General features: G+C 38.9%; 1 long non-coding RNA gene across 1 annotated transcript in view; it reads left to right on the top strand.

Moving 5' to 3' along the window:
- The first annotated feature begins 4,313 nt into the window (after nt 1–4,313).
- Nucleotides 4,314–18,482, top strand: part of LOC118471017 (uncharacterized) — a 31,529-nt gene continuing 17,360 nt past the window's right edge. The window contains exon 1 of the long non-coding RNA XR_004848230.2: nt 4,314–4,397. This is a non-coding gene — a long non-coding RNA (uncharacterized LOC118471017). The remainder of the gene's footprint in view (nt 4,398–18,482) is intronic.

Raw genomic sequence — 18,482 nt, 5'->3', positions numbered from 1 at the left:
CAGGAAGGGAGCCGGCCTCGGTGATGCCTCTTGTTTATCTCAAGGTGAGAATTGTTTTTGTTCTCACAATTCTCACAACATATCTTCCTTCTTGGCCTGCAGCTCAGAGGGGCACACATGAAGAGGAGGCGAATGATTCAGGCTGAGACATCTCTGTCTGTCTTTTGTGTTTTTTTATGTGTGTGCATTTTTTATCTGTGAAGAAATGAAAGGTCTTTTAGGGTCTCATAGGGTCTCCAGTAGTACATCTGGTCCTAACAAAGGTGTATAGAATGTTTTTCGCTCACCACTTGTCCCGAATTCTAGGTATAAGCTTTGTTATCTAAAATTGAAGTAACGAGTAGCTCAACACAAAAGTTCAAGTGTATTCACAGTGAGGCTGTATAGTGCTTGTCTTTTAGTTCGGTTCAGATGCAGAGCACCTCAAGAAACTGGCATCTAACTCACTCAAAGCACATTTAGGAGGTTGCACATTCTTTACAACGTGAGCTGCTTGATATGACACAGTAGGAATAGTAAGTGGGTAAATAATGAACTTAGCAACGACTGAATTTTATGTAGATGCTTGAGTTTCAAGGACACTTGTCAAGGCAAAATGTCGCCTGGTCAGTCTTTCACTTGCAAACCTGCAGCACCAAACTGAAAGGAAGCAGCAGTTCAGACCTGCAGATCTGCAGATGTTATTTTTGCAACTGACAGACAAAGAAATAAATAGCTGATAACAACATCATCTGTTTTGTTTTTAATAGCCTCTGTCTTATGAATGCATGAGATTTGTGTAAGGTTTAACATTTTATAATCATATCACACTAGCTAAAATATAATCCTTTTTGTTTGTTACTCACTATGCTATAGTGGATATTAAAAAGCTCCTACACACGGTTTTTACTAGGGATGTCGATATTGGCATAAAAATGCAATATCGGTCAATATCGTTATCGTTTTTTTTTTTTTTTTTTGCTTATCATGAAAACCGATAAAATAATGCCTGGATTTTGCCAGCATTTACCGGTGCACAAATGATCATATCATCAAACTGCGTCGTGAAGCGCGCAAACACAAGTGTGGCTGCAGTAACAAGCTTGCTGTGCCTGACTAACAATATGTCTGTGGGGTGGAAACATTTCCATGTCCACATATATCGGTATCAGTTGATATCGGAATCAGAAATTGAGAGTTGGACAATATCGGCATATTGGCTATCGGCAAAAAAGCCAATATCGGACATCCCTAGTTTTCACTTACTTAGACTTTCAGACTGAAATTTGGTGGTCTTGTCTACCTTGAACTAGTACAGCATTACTTCTACCATCCTAACTGGTACAACAAGACTAATGTGTGCATCAGCTGTTCATCAAGCAAAGTCCTTATAGTTCTTAGATGAGTTCTAATTCGACACGAAAAGCAGAGCACAATGGTAGTGTTGGGGATTTTAACACCCGCAAACAGAAATATAATTAGCAGCAAATGTGAAGGACATAGAATTATTTATGTTTCTTAAAATTGGCTTTGCAATAACCTTTTCTAGTCCTAAGAAGAATGTGTATTAGTTAACAAATCATTTTTCATTCTACAACTGCAAAATATATATGGACCCACAGAAACAACATTAAAAAACTTGGTATACAGGTGGAGCAAGTATCATATTACATGCCATATTATTTTCCCTCTCTGGAGATGGTATACTTTGGCAGACATTTATCAACAATTTCAAACTGGTGCTGCGTTTGTTTTTCTTTGCAATAGCTAGCGCAAGTTGGATTCAAACTAAAAGTATAAAACTGCTGGCTGTGCAATTGATTGATGATTGATGATGCTGGTTGAGCCTGGAATCAGCTGCTTTGTATCAATGACAGTGTTTGTTCTTCATATAGAACAAATTGTGGCGACAGTGAATATGATTAAAATCCTGTTGTAACAGCCATGTTGGGGAAAGTAAAGGTTAACCTATAAGTATGGCTAAATTTACAACTAAATGTATACAACTATAACACATTGAGTTGACTCTCTTATATAAGACTTTTAATCTTGAGATATTTCTTCCAAATTTGAACCATATGTGGGGCTAATATTGATGCTAACCTTAATGTTCCTAGACGTCCAGAGTCCGTAAATTTAATGATGCTTGCTATAGGAAAAGAACAGCTTCCTAACAAATCCTCTTGGGACCGGCATAATCCTTAACTGCTGTTCCTGATCAATTGTTAATATTGTGTTCCTACCTGACCACACTGAACTTTAAACAGCGTCTGAACTTGGAGGGATTTTGACATGTTCCCACTAACATTTCCATTACAAAGTGTTTCTTGACTGATACTGCATTGTAGAACATTTCATTTTATTGTTGTTGGCAATCAGGAAATAACAGGAACAAATGAATTACAGTGAAGCACCATTTGAATCCAGCCAAGGCTGTTATGTAATGAGGTACAAATGAAACAGTATCCGCATATCGCCCAACTTTGTTTATATTTTGCATAAACTCGGGGCCCGCTGCTGAAATAAAAGTGGTGGAGTTTTGAATGAAAACTGACAAGCACCAATAAATCACGGTAAATCATGAATCGATAACAAATGCATTCTAAATTATGAATAATGGCGAGGCAGTCATAAACTAACACAAGCGCAACTCAGCAGGCCATTCATTTCATGGCAGCGAAAAATAAACAGACACATTTCTTTCATGGCACTAATAAATTTCCCTGAAAAACTCAAAGAACAGTCCATCTGCTTCGAATAATTTTTAATTTCCTTTTCTGTCCTGTCCCCATTAGGTATTCCACAGAGATAATCTCAAAATTCTTTCATTTACCTCCTCCCATATGCACCCAATTACCTTTCTCCCTGTACTGGGTCTCTCTTGAGTATGGTGCAAAACACCCCCACCTGTACCTTAAGCAAACTTTACGCTTGTTTTATTATCTGTGAGAGGCTGTGAGTCATTCAGCTTGTGCTCTGGTGGATTTGGCCTGGGCTTTTGGTTTGATGTCTTCTGGCTCTGACCAGGAACACCTGCACGTCTTCTGCTCTCGCTGTCTCTCTCTCGTTCTCTCTCCCTGTTTCCAGGCTGATCTATTAGCTGGCTAAATGGCCCAGCAGATGTTCACACACCAGCGAGGGAATCCGCTCCTATCCTCATGACCGCTTCACCGGTGATGCCAAGAGGATTTACACACGCAGTGGTGGATGACGACAAATTTGGGTTCATTTATCACTAAATCATATTTGGGTAAACAATCCCCCTGGGTGTGATCAGTGCTAACTGCACTTAAAATGACCTCTCATTTCCACTGGACCACTGGCTCCTTTAAAGGAGACCAGTTTGGAGGTAACAGAAACTCATGGGGTCCAGATATTAACTATTTTGATGTGCTTGTATTTTACAGAGTACTGATTTCATGGGTTTATTTAACCTGAAACATGGGTATATTAAACACTAAAACTGTGTTTTAGTTTTGGAAATTGCTGATAATACAACAGAGGCAATAGAGTCCAAAAAATAAGTTAATAAATCCAAGCGTTTTGCTACAACATGTCAGAAAATATCTTAACAAATCCAATGTGATATTAACAGAAGTAGCTTTATGACTGTTTCCAAACTGCTACAATGAATATATCCCACTGTTTATCTTCTTTTCCATACATATATTAATCATAGGTCAGCTTCATAAAAATATATAAACTGGCCGATTTAACTTAAGCATGCCTCCAACTTCCATCTGTTTGGTGCATCAGGACGGCCACTGCAATCAGTGACGCGTCAGCTGTGTGATTTGCAGCTCAGGCCATGCTAATTGCATAGTGATTGCATGTTCACACAATGCCAGTCCGTTCCTTCACACTTTGCCCTCCTCTTTGACTGACCCTCAGGTTATCCTGGCTCAAAATAGGCCAGAGTATCTCTTTTTAACACTTGTGTTTTGACAGGCTGGACAATGGGACGTGGCAGTTAATGAATGCCTCAGACACAAAGTGTCTTTAATAAACTGCTGGACAAAGTGAACGCCAGTTACAGAATAGAGGACAGCATAGAGGACACAGGACCCTTTAGAGAAACAATTACTCTCCTCAAATTGATAGGCATGGGGCTTGATTGATAAGTTGATTTGGCAATTGCTGAGCCTGTGGATTTGGACTATTTCCTGGGTAGAACATATGGTTTGATTTACTGAGCAGTTCAAGAGGACAAGCCTGACAAGTAGAGGTAGGGATTGAATGACATTTTTGGTAAGAGAGCAATAATTTATGTTTCCCCATGCCAGCTATTAATACCCAGCTGGCCTCAGCACAGCAACACTTATGCGGGTCTTAAAGGCCAAGTAGGATGTGTTGTCACTGGCGCTTTTATAAATCTTGCCCACAGGAATGCAGCTGAACAGAAGACTGGAAACAGAGCTGTGAGTGATGTGACTATGTGTGCAATGTGCATGTGTTTATGCTGTCAATATAATCTACAGCACCTACCTTTATGACTGTGATTTCTCGCAGCACCCTCAGCTCTCATTACACAGGATCACAAATTTCACTGCAACTTTCTGAGAGAAACTGGGCTCGGGAGATAATAGCAAGACCAGGGCGAGTTATCACTGTTGTGAGCTGCAAAGAATTCATGCTGAAATGAGGGTGAAGGAAAAAGCTGTGTGCAGAGGAATATGTTCTACTCTGTTTCCAAACCCCTTGATTTTTATCAAGAACGTTCGTACCCAAAATTATACTGGTTCCCGAAATAAGTGTCGCATCATCCCTGAATGTTTAATTAACATGCCGTAAAGATCTTAAAGATTTACAAGAGCAGCTATTACATGCATGTAAGTTGAGAGAAAGCGGCGGGCTGTGATAGCTGTCAGTGTAACGCTAAAAGATTGCAGTAAAGAAGTCTTTGCTCTTTAGAGAATTTACTGGCACAGCAAGGGATGGGGAGACACTCAAGGGTAGACGCCTGATCCTGGACCTGACAGTTTGATGGCCGTGTGAAACCCAAGAAAGGCCAAGCTGGTTTGTTTTCAAGCCGTTTATAAACTGTACCAACTTGTTCCCAGTACACAGGAGCTGCTAATTCATTGCTGACTTCAATCACTCATCTTGTAATCGCTCACAAAACACACAGTAGAGAGTTTTCATGTATGATACTAGTTAGCGGCTGTGCACAGATGCATGTACAGTCTGAAGGTGCAGCAAACCAATGCTGCAAAGTGAGCACTCACTTGGTTTAAGAGAACAGGTTGATATTTTGGGTAATATGCTAGTTCCCTTTCTTGCCAAGAATGAGATGAAAAGATCACCACAAGTTAAACATGAAGCAAATAGGAAGCAATTAGCATCTTCGCATTACAGCTTGAATAGAAATAGCTAGATGTCTAATGTTACATACATTCACACTCCTGCACCTTTCAAGTTAACTAAGTAACATGTTTTATGTAATTTATGTACAAAAAATGACATAAGCATGTCAAATAGTGAAGTCTAGTTGCCTGACAACTTCACACTGACAACAAGACTCCAGAGGCCTATACTATGAGGCAAGTTCAACTTAACCCTCAGTTACCCAGCTGTTGTTAGGTTTAGTTAAGCCAGATAAAAGCTGACTTGGCTAAACCTAACAACTGTGGTCACATGAAGCTGGTTGTCAAATCAGTAAATCAAGCCAAGCTTTCTGAATCTAGCTATGAGCACCCATTAGCACCAGATGTCCAATCATGGACAGGCCTAGAGCCTCATATTCTTCACAAGTAGAACAAATTACTATACTTAACAAATACAAGAAATGGAAATGTAATGGAATATAACATGGGTTAACAGTAACACAACTGTCAAGTTATGCTTTTGCAGGAAAAAAAAGAATAGCTGGCAAAAAAGATGTGTGAATATGAGTTAATAGACTTAATATCACAGTTTCAAATAAGGCATAATCTGATTAACGTTACAACAGTGTATAAATTGGTTTGAGTGTCTCGTTCAACATTCAGTTTGATTACCATCATGTACCATAACACTGTGAAATGAAATTGCTAATGTGGTCCCTTTATACTCCTCACTAAGAAGAAAAAATAATTAAATTATGAATAATCAAGCAGCTTGAGAATAAAAGAATAAAATACAACTAGTTTTATGGTGGTGGTCATGGTGGAGGATAAATTCAATCTCATCCTCATAGTGTGTAGGACAGTTTTTTTGCCTTATTCATTAATCTGCAACCCTGACAGAGTGTGTGGAGAGTAAGCGAAGAACAAATATAAAAACATGCAGTAAGTAGGCTTGCTGCAGATCTTATAAGTTCAACAAGAACAAGGCTTTGGGGCCCTGTCAATCTCATTTTTGCGATTATATCAGTATGCAAATGCCTACAAAACAATTAAAAGGCTTTGAAATTGCTTGAAATTCTGGAAAACAAATAGTCGTGCCCTCTTAAGAGACTCTTACTATCCATGCACATAGCTCCTCAGGATCTCCCAGGTATGGTGATGCCATTTTCCAAGAGAAGTTATTGGTCAGTAGATGGTGTTTTTATATGTATGGATCCATTATCTCTGTAGCAGGTTAGGGGGCAGCAAAAGTTACTGTGGTGACAAACCTTGGGAAGACGTAAACCACCATAGTAGCCCTGAAAATCTAAGGTTAAACCTAAAATGACCTTGCTAACCTTAAATCATGCTTTATAGTATATTCCTCTGCAAGTCACTATATCTAGTTGGTGATTTTCGTTTTGCAGTGTGGTGAAGGCATGACCCACCCTACTCTGCATCTGATTGGCTTACTGTACTAATCTCTGCATTCTTACCCTAATCCTAACCAATGTCATTCATCACATCCTCACTCAGCAACCAGCCAGGCAGCACTTTTTATAGGTTTCCCTAGCTGGCGAGTGGTTTCAGGAATTAACCCCCTTTAAAACCACAACTTGCTGTTGCAGTTTTGTTTTTCTTTGGTTAATGTGTTAATTTGTGAACTTTCAAGGGGTAATAGTGCAGACTTTTTTTTAAACATTTCCAATATTGACATTAAGCTATGCTAAGCTAATTGTCTTTTGACTCTGGCTCTGTAGTTATCCATTTGACACGAGGAATATCAACCTTCTCATCCAACTCTCGACCAGAAAACAAATGAGCACTCCCAAACTAACGAACACCTATACAAAAAAGAACTATTCCTTAATGGTGCTCTCACATTTTCCATGCAAGAATCTCTTTTCCTCAGCTCTAATATCTACACTATTCTATCAAATCTATTGTGACAGTAGGGTCAGCATGTGGAAACAACTCATATAAGACAAGATGCTGGTAAGAGATGAGCTGAGCACTTGTGGGACTGTCGCTAGAGGTGTGACTAATTTGATTTGTAATAAAATTAAACAGCAGAGACAGTATTTAATAGACAGAAGTAACAGCTACTAAAGAACTACAGTACTAGACAACAAATAAACAAATAAAAAAGACAATGTGTTCTGAGCATTAAGCAGCTTATTTTCTGAGCTTTGGGAAAACTGCTATTTACATAAACAAATTTAGCTCTTTAGCTGGGGAAATAAGCATCCATACAAGCAATATCTTATCCTCAATAAACAAGTGAAAAATAAAAAATAAATAAAAACGTGCAGACACAAACTACTGTCCTGCGTTTGCTACAGCTTCTATATTTATATGTGAGTGAGCCCCAAATCTATGCAAACCTCTATGCTATACAGTTTGCTGTAACAGCTATAGGAGCATGTTCTTGTTCTTTGCTTTTGGGAGGACTCAAAGACAAGCATTTGAGATTATTCCTGCTGAAGTGAAGCTTTTTTGAAAGACTCAGGAGGCACCCATACCGTAGCAACATTGTTCTTGGAGTCTGTGTTTTAAAAAACCTCCACAGTGGAGTAAAATAGTATCACAATCAGTAGCAAAACCAGGCAAAAACATTAGACTGATAGCAAATATCGGAATTTTCCTTTTAAAGTACAGCACTCAAGAGCATCGAGACCATATTTACAGTGCAGTGGAAAGGGATCCAATTCCACGAGCTGGTGAATTAATCCGACTAATGTTTCACTGTTACGAAACCAGACACAAAATAAAAACATCATGTCTTCTTTTTCCATTTTATGTGTCTGTTTATTAGGATTTAATTACCACTCTTGAGCAAGTTCAACACACTGGACCGTTATCTAACGTGTCGGTCAAAATAGCACTTGGTAAGCACCAGTTGACGGGGGTCTTAATAGACACCAGGGCCATGGCCATCCCTTCAGGCTTCGGTTTCAGTGCTACATGATTGAGGCTGCCAACCTGACAGGCCCACCTGCCCATTGGCTACAGCCAGCTGGCCCAGACAATGATTAACGGCAAGCGTAAACTTACTCAGCAGGGTCTCAGACACATTTGTGCATTCACTCACACGTAGGAGTGTTACATGACGCTAAAAGCTATTACAGAGCAGGGGCCCAGACCGAGGCAGGAACGACATCCATAAATGTTTAGTGAGACTGCCCTGCACAGTTATCACTTTTCAAAAAGAAAGACTCGCTCTTGTCAATAGAAGCATGATTCCGGGGATCAATGGTGCAGATTTATGCACTGTGGTATATGGGAGATTACCCCCAAAACCTGGATCCCATATCTGTCTTGAGCTTTCACCCCCTTCTTCCTCCATAAAAAGAAAATGACATCATAAAGAGTAAACTGGGCTTGATATCAGACTCCCCGGCTGTAATCCCTAGGAGCTTTTTGATACCTTTGATTTTCATTTTTCAAGGGCGGCGTACTATTAATCTTTTGGTGGGATGTAAAAGCCAGCTCTGGGAAAGCTCTTCAAAAAATCTGCAAGCTCTCCACCTTTTTTTTTTTTTTTTTCCAGAAGAGCAAGGTCTGTTACTAGAACATTATCAGTGTTAGAAAACACGTTCTACCCCTCATAGCTCAGTCTCCTTGGACAGACTTGCTTGGAATGAAGTCAAAAATCAACCAATATTTTCAGGGGCAGCACTGCAGCTTTTTGCAACCGATAAAATCAAGCTGAATTTGACCATTTTGTACATAGCAACCGAAAAATAGGAAATAATATCTTAAAATTCCAACATTGCTATGCTTATTTGGATAGTAGAAACATAATTTAACCTTTTTGCACGTCCTAAGAAATGCCCCTTTGCTGTTTTTCCACTGGCGGTGTATCGATACTGCATGATTGTCACTGCTTTTTTGTTACTGTGGCAAAAAAAATAAATGAAAATAGGCCATAAGGAGGATATACAGCAGCCAAAAAGATTACTTGCAACTTGTCACTGCACTATTTGCTCTTTTTAAGGGTTTACCATCTATCTGTAATGTACAGATGAAGGGTTTAGTACATCTGTAAGTTCATTATAACATTTATATAAAATATGTCTTTGTTAGAAAATAGCACCAAGAACTTTGCACATTTGCACTGCCAATTCTGGGCACCTTCCACAACTAACTAGGGTTGAGACAACTGCCTTACAACAAATAAATAGTTCTGGTACCATTTTTTGGCAGCGACAATTTATTCTTGAGATTTATGCCCTTATCTACTTTACAAATAAAGTGTCCAATGCTTTTTAGATGGTAACCACGGGGAAGGATTGGAAAGTATAGTCCAAAAATAGAAAAAAAGGAAAATCAGTTACAAAAGTGATAAGACAAACTTGTTAGCAAACAGTTTGCTATTTAGTTGCACATTCAGCAGCTCTGGAGCAACATGACTATTCGTTTTGAGCTGCGTTTCTGACCACCTGATGTATCTAAGCCAAATTTTTAGCCTCCTTTTGCTCTCTATTAGACTCATATCAGGCTTTTTACATGTAAATGCCTCAGTATGTTTAAAAGCTAATCATTAACTGTCATTGGCATTTGGTGTTGAGATGGTAGTTGTACAGTTTAAAGCTTTTTTTTCTGCAGAAAACAACACTGTGAGAGTGAACCAAAACTCGAAGCAACTCCCTATGAATTTAGCTGGACGTTCTGATGGACCCGGGGGCAAAAGATTAGTTGTTGACTTCCACTATACAGGTTTCTTAATTTCGCCAGACAACCAGACAATGCTTGCTCTATGGCTGAAATCATGAGTTGACCACAAGATTAGAGAGAAAATTTTATACCACTTGGTGATTAACGGTTTAAATAATTTTTTTAAGAATTATAAAAACATCAAAGATTCTCTGGTATCAGCTTTTCAAATGTGAATATTTGCTAGTTTTATGTAGTTTTCTGTGCTAATAAACCAAACACACTTTGGGCTTTTGACAGCTGATCAGTCAAAAAAAGACATTTAACTGTGTTCATTTGAGCTTCAGGGAACAATAGTGGGAACTTTTCAATATTTTCTGATTCATGATTATGCACTAAACAGAACATAACTGTTGGTTTTGTTGATAATGAAAATAATCAGTAGCTGCTGTTGTCTTAGAACCAGAGAGGGGCAAGAGGGACTTTACAAGACCAGAATGATGAGATGGATGACCAATCATAGTTGGTATTGTACTAAGAAATGTGTGATTAATCAAATTATGTATTAAAATCTCAACATTTGGATTGATGCAGTGGATTTTAGGGCTTCTAGACACCTGGGGCTCCTGCGCAGTTGTCCACTTTGCACAGCAGATAAACTAGCCGTAGTTATTATTAAAATATTTATTTATAGCTCCTTTAAGAAAACCTAAAAACCTCTCTTTTGTACATATTAATGTGTTTTAGATGCAACTTAAAGTGCTACATTTTGAACCATGTAGTCGCAATAGGAATTTTTGAAGACTTTACTCGCTTGTGTCACAAAATGCATGTCATTTTACACACTATAACTTATATTTGTTTTTAATATCTGAGACAGCCATTAATCGAAAGCCATGTTTAACTTAATGACATTTGGTTTGGCATAAATTACTGTGGCAAGCCGATATTTTTCATCAATTCCACTGAATAGGACTTCTTTAAAAGATGTATAGTAGAGGCCGTTTTTCATAAGGGACATGTTAAATCCTTTAGTTTAACGTCATATTTCACTTTAATCATCACTGCTTTATATTTTTATGTACCTTCATTATAGGAAGCTGAGATGCAATATAATAAATAGATGTGAAGACTTATCACAGTCCTGCTGATACATACTGTATGAGGCATATGAATCTTGGAGTCTGCATACGTAGCAGTGACTGTTATCTCATTATTCCCCATCTAATGATGTACTAGAACCACCATGGATGATGTAAAGCCGCACATCGAAACAGCAATAAAATGAAGCGCTTCACAAGAATCCCAAATTATCACTGTCTTTTAATTTCAACGTGCAAAGCTGCACTTGGAGAAAGCGGAGAGGCAGGAGGCCATTTTTTTCAGGCGGCCATTTGTTAGTTATGTAGATATCGATAACGAAACTCAGCATGCAGAGGATAGTTAGTATTCTGGAAAGGGCTCGGAAAAATAGGCTGTTTTTTATCCCTCCCGTGAAACACCGCAGGCCACACCATTGCTCCTACTCCAATTAATTTCTACACCCCATTCATATTACTCTTCTATGTAAGTGCAACGTTTTCTAATTGTATTCATCACCAAAACCCTCACTTAAGTTCCCCCAGTATATTTATTATCACGCTAACTGGGTCTAAATTATTAAACCTTAATGATGTGGGCTCTGAAAATATGTTGTCCTTTATTTTCCCCACAGAGAATCAATGTTATACATTAGCAGTATAAATTAAGTAATACTTTACCGAGGCATGTTGCCGCCTTCAGTATTCCTTCTCAGTGAAATGTATTCTCACAGTCCGATGGCTTGCGGGTGCCTCTGGGGAGGGGATGATATAGTTCATTCTAATGAAAGAGCTAGGTGCCGCTAATGGTTTAAATGATACATTTGTGCAAGAACAGCAGAGAAAATACATATGAGAGATCTGGCGAAAACAAGATAATTCACACTCCCGTGGGGATATGATGTCATCGGACACAGAGTGTACGCTGAGGCTCCTGGGAGGCCCTGAATGCAAGGAGCGGCTGCACATCCTGGTTTGATCTATGTGGGTCAGTAATAGAAATGGGAAATATACGGTAAAGTCCATCACACTTAAAGGTTAATTACAATAGCTACAGTAGTCCTACCTCTTTATGACGAAATTGGTTGTTATTAATCAACTTTAGAGTGCCTTGTAACATTATAAGATGTGGAGAGGCATAATAGTCTGACATAATGTAATCTCTGTCTTTTTAGGATACTCAAATAAGCCCTTTATTCGACATGATTGCAGAGAAAGTGCCAATTAACGAAGAAAATCAAAAACTCAAATAAGCTTCTGCAAAAGACGGTTTTGTCTCCTTTTATACAATCTGTGCAGTTAAACAGCGATTGTAGATTGAACCATTAACATAATTTGAAAAAACTGATGTCTTTAATTTAAAACCTTCTTTATTATTATCGTTTCAACAAATCTAAATGGATTTTCGGGCTGCCTCTCTTTTTCAAGGTGGGAAGTAGCCTCTAGATAAACGGAGATTAGGGAGCATTGTCTCATTGTAGGAGCATCATCCATAACACCTTCCCCTCAGAGTGACTTCAATTACATTAACAAGCTAAATGCTAGTGTGAGGGGGCATTTAGAGGTAAAAACAGAGGGCTGCTACAGAGGTAAAGCCAGTGACTGATGACACCCAGGCCAAGGAAATACAGAAGAAAGAGCACATCTGATCGAGGTAGCCTTGATATTTGCCAGACAGAGAAAAGGACTAAGCTCCTCCTGCCTTCTGTCTCCTGCTACCGGGATAAATCCCCACTGATCGCTAATTGTGTGATTCTTCTTGTCTACATCAACTTCAGCCCGACAGGTTATTTCAGCTTGTTATCGGGAAAACATTTATCCACTTGGAATTATTACTGTGCTAGGGCCTCTGGTGAAACACAAACAGTAGTGAATCTTCCAGAGTTATGGTAAGGCCTCTCCTCATTAGATGGCCAATCGACTGGCGGAGCGGAGGGCCCAATCCCAGCCCTTTATTGAGTGTTAAGGAGACACAGACTGACATTTACATCTCTTGCTCCTTCATGACTGGCTAGAGAGAAAATGGCTGCCATAGATCCTGATTCTGAGGAGCGGCATGTAAGGTCAGACAGTGAGACGCATCTTCATCTTTGAGCAATGCTTCATGGGCGAGATAGCACATTTGCTTCAGCGAAGAAAATAGGATGAAGGCAGAAAATAGAGTACAGTAGGTGCTCGGTAAGTAATACGTCATTTTGATGAGTGCACAACTTGGTTGCATAGAACAAACACTGTTCTCTCAGGGCAAAGGAACTCCTCAAAAGCAGACCTGAAAGATGTAAACAAGACAAGTCGCCCAATCTCATCTTCTCTGTATTGACTTATTGAGCAGGAACAGAGGAAAACACCGTTGTGGATAAAGTACCCTCATGCCCCCGCCAAACCACAGCGGCCCTCCACTTCTGAGGTGCTCTTTTCATTCAGTGGCAATTACAATCCGCACCTGGCAACACAGAAGACATCCCAATGCCTAACAATGTCGCAGAGGAACTCTCTTCCAAACTACCGTCCCAAATTGGCTCTGTAGCTCCGACCCAATTAGGACTGAAATATGGTAACTGCATCAGCCATTACGGAGCTGTGGAGACTGTACAGGGAGAACTCTTGAAGGTTAGGAGGGGGTATGCTTCAGGAGTGATATGTTGCACGGTCTTGTGCTTACACAGCAGAAAGGAGCACCATGACAAGGGGACAGCAGAAAGAAGAAAGAAGCAAAGGAGGGATGACAAATAAACACTGCTGGATACGCATCCCGTGGACATATATTAGAGTAGCAGGGAGCACAGGAAAGATTAGTGTTTCAGCTGAGGACTAGACTTATTCATATCATCCTCTCTTCTGTATCTTACTATAATAGGGAGGGCTATTGTTAAATGCTAATACAGTCTGTTCGCCGCCTAATGTAATGAGCCATAGTCTTAACATAAACTTGCTGAATTTGCATTATAACATGCAGTATTTCACCAATTTGCAATGAAAGATTTTTTTTCATTTGCCTGCCTGTTCTAGCTTTATAAATAAATAAAACACAAAAGCCAAGGCATTAAAATATGCTTTTACTGTAAAAAAAAAAAAAAAGACAGAGAATTATGTTTTATAGTTGCTCATCAATATCACGGGACAATTTAGTCGACCTGCATAAAATAACAAACCGCCTTCCCTCCCCCCCGTCTTTCTTCCTGGATGGCTGGCTGTGGCCTACATGTGCTCCTGACACCGGGGTAACTAATGTTCCCTGTGCTAGCAAAGGATTCTGATTTGATATAAGCATTCAAACCTGTCTACCTTGAGATATGGCGTCTGTCACCCTTCGCTACGATTGATTCCCCCTTGCCCTTAAATGCAGTGCTTGCAATGCACGCCAAGGACACTCGCCTGCCCGGTCAAGTAATGACAATCGTCTTTAAGGAATAATGGCCCGAACACTGCTTTTGAAAAGTTACCAGGCCGCATCCAATAATGAATTCCCGGTCGATGACACATTGATAGATTCCTATTCTTCAGATGGGGCACTGTAGCTGCAGTTTAATTGACAAGAAATGAATTCAGGAGGTTGGGAAGGAAAAGGAGGGATGATACGGCAGCAGGGAGGAAGCAAGAGGGGGACTAAATTCTGTGTGATCAGCAAGGTTTCAAACAATCATTGGCGAAGTGAAGTCTTGCCATATCTATAAGTCATCGTGTTTTATAGGCCATTAGGATCTCCAGAGAAGGGCCGTGTGGAGACCGTGGCTTTTTGTCGAAATTAAAATGTCAGAGAGGAAGAAATAGAACAAAACATGGAATCTGCAATTAATTACCTGGCCATAAAAATTCAATAATCGGGAAGCAATGCTGTTTTCTGCACAGCAGTACTCCTGATCACTGCAAACTGGAATAGAATGCATTCATCTCCTAAAATTACATTTCTAATCTAAAAGGGGATACACTAGAGAGGGAAAGAACCTTCATTGTGAGCTGAGTGCTATACGCAGCCTGTAGCTTACTGTCCTAGGTAGACAATTGTGCACAAAACTCCAAATACACACAGAATCAAAAGGAACTGTGATGTATATAGAATATCAAAACACTAATTATACATTTGAAAAATGTGCTCTGAGATGTGTAGTGCCGATAAAGCAGGACTCTATCTTTTTCCCCACTGGTGAATAAAATATAAGCGATATTAGCCCGAGGTAATCGTTGCTAATGATTTCCAGAATGATACATGCCATCAGCATATGTCGATGGAAATTCAATAGTATAAATGTTGTTAATGTGAGAGAAGATACAGTGTAATGTAAGTTTTATTGACGTATTTGTCAGTTGAAGTGGCTTGAAAACTACTGCAAAAATGGTGCTCAGACAGGATGAAAACATATATACAGAAATCCAATGAGTACATGCAGTCTGTCCGAACAGTATGAAATCCATTAAAAATGCAATTTCTGTGTCACACGCCACACTGACAACAAACCGAGTACTCACAGTGCACATGTAACACTTTTAAAAGAACCAATTGCAAACTCAGTAGAGATGCTTACTTTAGACAACGTCTCCTTCATGTAAACTAATTGAAAGTAACAAGTCCTGCTTGTTAGGCCTTCCCAATACACCAACTGAACAATGACAGTCTGGTGAAAATCTGGAAGTGGACACAGGAGTAGGAATGACAACACAGCAAATTAGATAATATTACATTTCCTGCTGAATACAAAAGTAGTGTTATAGGTTAGAGAAACACAAGAAAGGCATTGGATTGCTCCAACTGAAGTACTTTACGGTTGAACAGCACTCTTAACTTTCTGAAACAATCTAAAATGTTGTGTTATTCTTGACACAACTATTTTTTGCATACAAAACCTTCCAGTGTGGATTCTCTGAACAGCTTTTGAACATTTCTGCCTTACAATGTGATCTGGTGTCCATCATTTTGTCAATCAAGGTGCACAGTAACAGGCTACGTCCAACACCAATACATATATTCTCTTTAAAACACAGAACTTTTGCTCCATTTAGGTCTAGCTTCTACACTACTCCTGCACTTTTGAATTCCTAAAAAGGTAGACTTCATTTTAATTTGAAAATTTATTTCAAATTAAAAAGTATTTTAGTCTGGACAGGTAGAAATGGAAATTTTTAAGGAAGATGGCACAGACGCCGCCTCCCGATTGTGTCCTATGAGTCATTACATGTCCTTTTCTGATTTGTTGCACTTCTATGAAGACATCAGCCTTGACATCAGAAGTTAATTCAAGGTGGATGACGAATTGTGTATTTGCTGACCTCATTGTCAACACTGGCGACTGTTATGCTGTGGAATTCTGCATTTTATCATGCTGCCTGCAAGCAGTAATAGCATGGAGTAGTAGCAGTAAGCCAACTATTATTTAAGAAAATTAACATGTGATCTGCATTTTCAGTGCTGTTAGTAAACTGTAGAACAAAATCCCCCCAAAAATATGACTGCAAGGATGGCAGAAAAAGAGGGTAAAATATTGTAATGTTAAAAAAAATGTAAAAAAAACTCTGAAAGTAATGGTAAATATAACTAATGATATCTTTAGCTGATTTGAATACAGTAAAATATTACTTTTTCTTAACACAACTTAACAAAACAGATAAGAACTGTAAAATAATTACAAAAAAAGATTTAGCATTTTTTAAATCCTCCATGTACACGTTTTCTGTAAAATATTGATATCGTTGCTGATTTGCATGCTGTAAAACATAGTGTAATTTTATGTTCAAATGTTGTAAAATAACTAATCACCAAAACTTTTGATGAGGTTTGGACATTATTTACCATTTTGGTCAGGTTTTTTTTCTTTCCTTTTTCTGCGATTTAAAAAAAAATCTGTTAAATACTATTTAAACAGTATACATTCTATATGAAATGGTGTTTAAAAAAACTTATTTGATCTGAGATAGTTTTGTTTTAAAATGAAAACATATTCGTGTGGATGTAGACAGTTTTACATGTTTGTAGCTTCAACTAATATATAGGCTTGTAGTCTATGTTACAATAATTCCAATTGGCCTCTAGGAAAAAATAGCCTCTGCCGCATAGTATCCAGCTCTCTTCATAATCCAGAACTGCATGACTCCTGCTGAGCACTGGTGCAGGTTACCATTGCAGTTCAACATGTACTGGCAAACTTATTTATTACTCCGCCAAGGAATGTGGCGGAGCTATGTGACGATAAAATTCTGTTATTCCATCTGTGCGCAACATTACTCAAAAATGGACTAACGGATTTGGATGAAATTTTCAGGGAAGGTCAGAAATGACACAAGGACCACCTGATTCGATTGAGGCAATGATGCGGCTTATAGTCTGGACCCACAGATTTGTGGATCCAGACTCATTTCTGTATCATTGCAAGATAGCGGCATGGTGTCACTGTAACTATGACAACAGGTGAATTCTACCAGCTACCTGCTGACGATCACATGATTGTGATCGTACTACAAATTGACCACTGCGGACCTATCGGGATTTATCTGTCCGACATTATACAAGGAACAATTGATTAAATTGTGGGGGTGTTTCCAAGTCCCATCAATTCCCGCTGTCCACTACATATTTAGGTCACGCGAGTCGGTATCTATCCGTACATAACATACACATGCATAACACACACCTGTGCTCAGGGCAAGGTCATTTTGTTTGTAGGTACATCTATATTAAATGGACACATTTTGTAGTGCCGTGATTTCTGATAATCAATAACTAATAGACAAATGCTGCATTTCTTAAAAAAAAAAAAAAAAAAAAAAAAAATGCTGCATTTCTGACAATGCCATACGGGGGAATGAACAGCCTTGGCGGAGTACTGTGCTGTGCTCTCTGAGTGATTTTCTTGTTGAGAATGTGACAGCAAGTTGGAATTCCATGAAACTCTAGGTTGAAGAAACTTGATTAAAAAAATTCAATATCAGGGGAGTAATAAAGAAGATTTAAAAAAGCAAAGAAGAGTGAAATATAGATATCAAAGGCCTATTCAAACACTGATGACTAATTGCAAAATTTGGTGCAGGGATATTGAGTGAGGATGTCCACTGATCCACTCAATTGGGTTCTGAGTCATTCAAGGCTATCTGTCTTTGATCAGTATTGATTTTATGAGGCGCAATTTATTTCTGGTCCAAGTTTGGTGAATTGTAACCCATTGAAGTCTGGAGTGACTGTCCGTGATAGGGCACCAGAGTGATCAGAGATGATGACTATGTGTTTGGGGAGCAAAACACTCAGAACGGTCCATTTTAAGTTGTCATTGTTATTTTGAATACAAGCCTGTTTTCTAGAGGCACTTAGGTTTGATGTCGCTTATTCAATGCAACACACAATTTGTACATTGCATGCCTGTGTTATAACATAAAGTACAGCACAGGCTTCAGATGTTTTTGTTTAGTATCTTCTCATGAGTATCTTGTCTCGCCTCGAAATTTAGTTACGCGTTAACGTGAGAGACGGCTAAGAACA

This window comes from Amphiprion ocellaris, chromosome 16 (genome assembly GCF_022539595.1).
Source record: "Amphiprion ocellaris isolate individual 3 ecotype Okinawa chromosome 16, ASM2253959v1, whole genome shotgun sequence".
In the NCBI taxonomy this organism is placed as follows: Eukaryota; Metazoa; Chordata; class Actinopteri; family Pomacentridae; genus Amphiprion; species Amphiprion ocellaris.
Note: the sequence above shows the minus strand (reverse complement) of the source record. Positions and strands in the feature narration are given on the sequence as shown.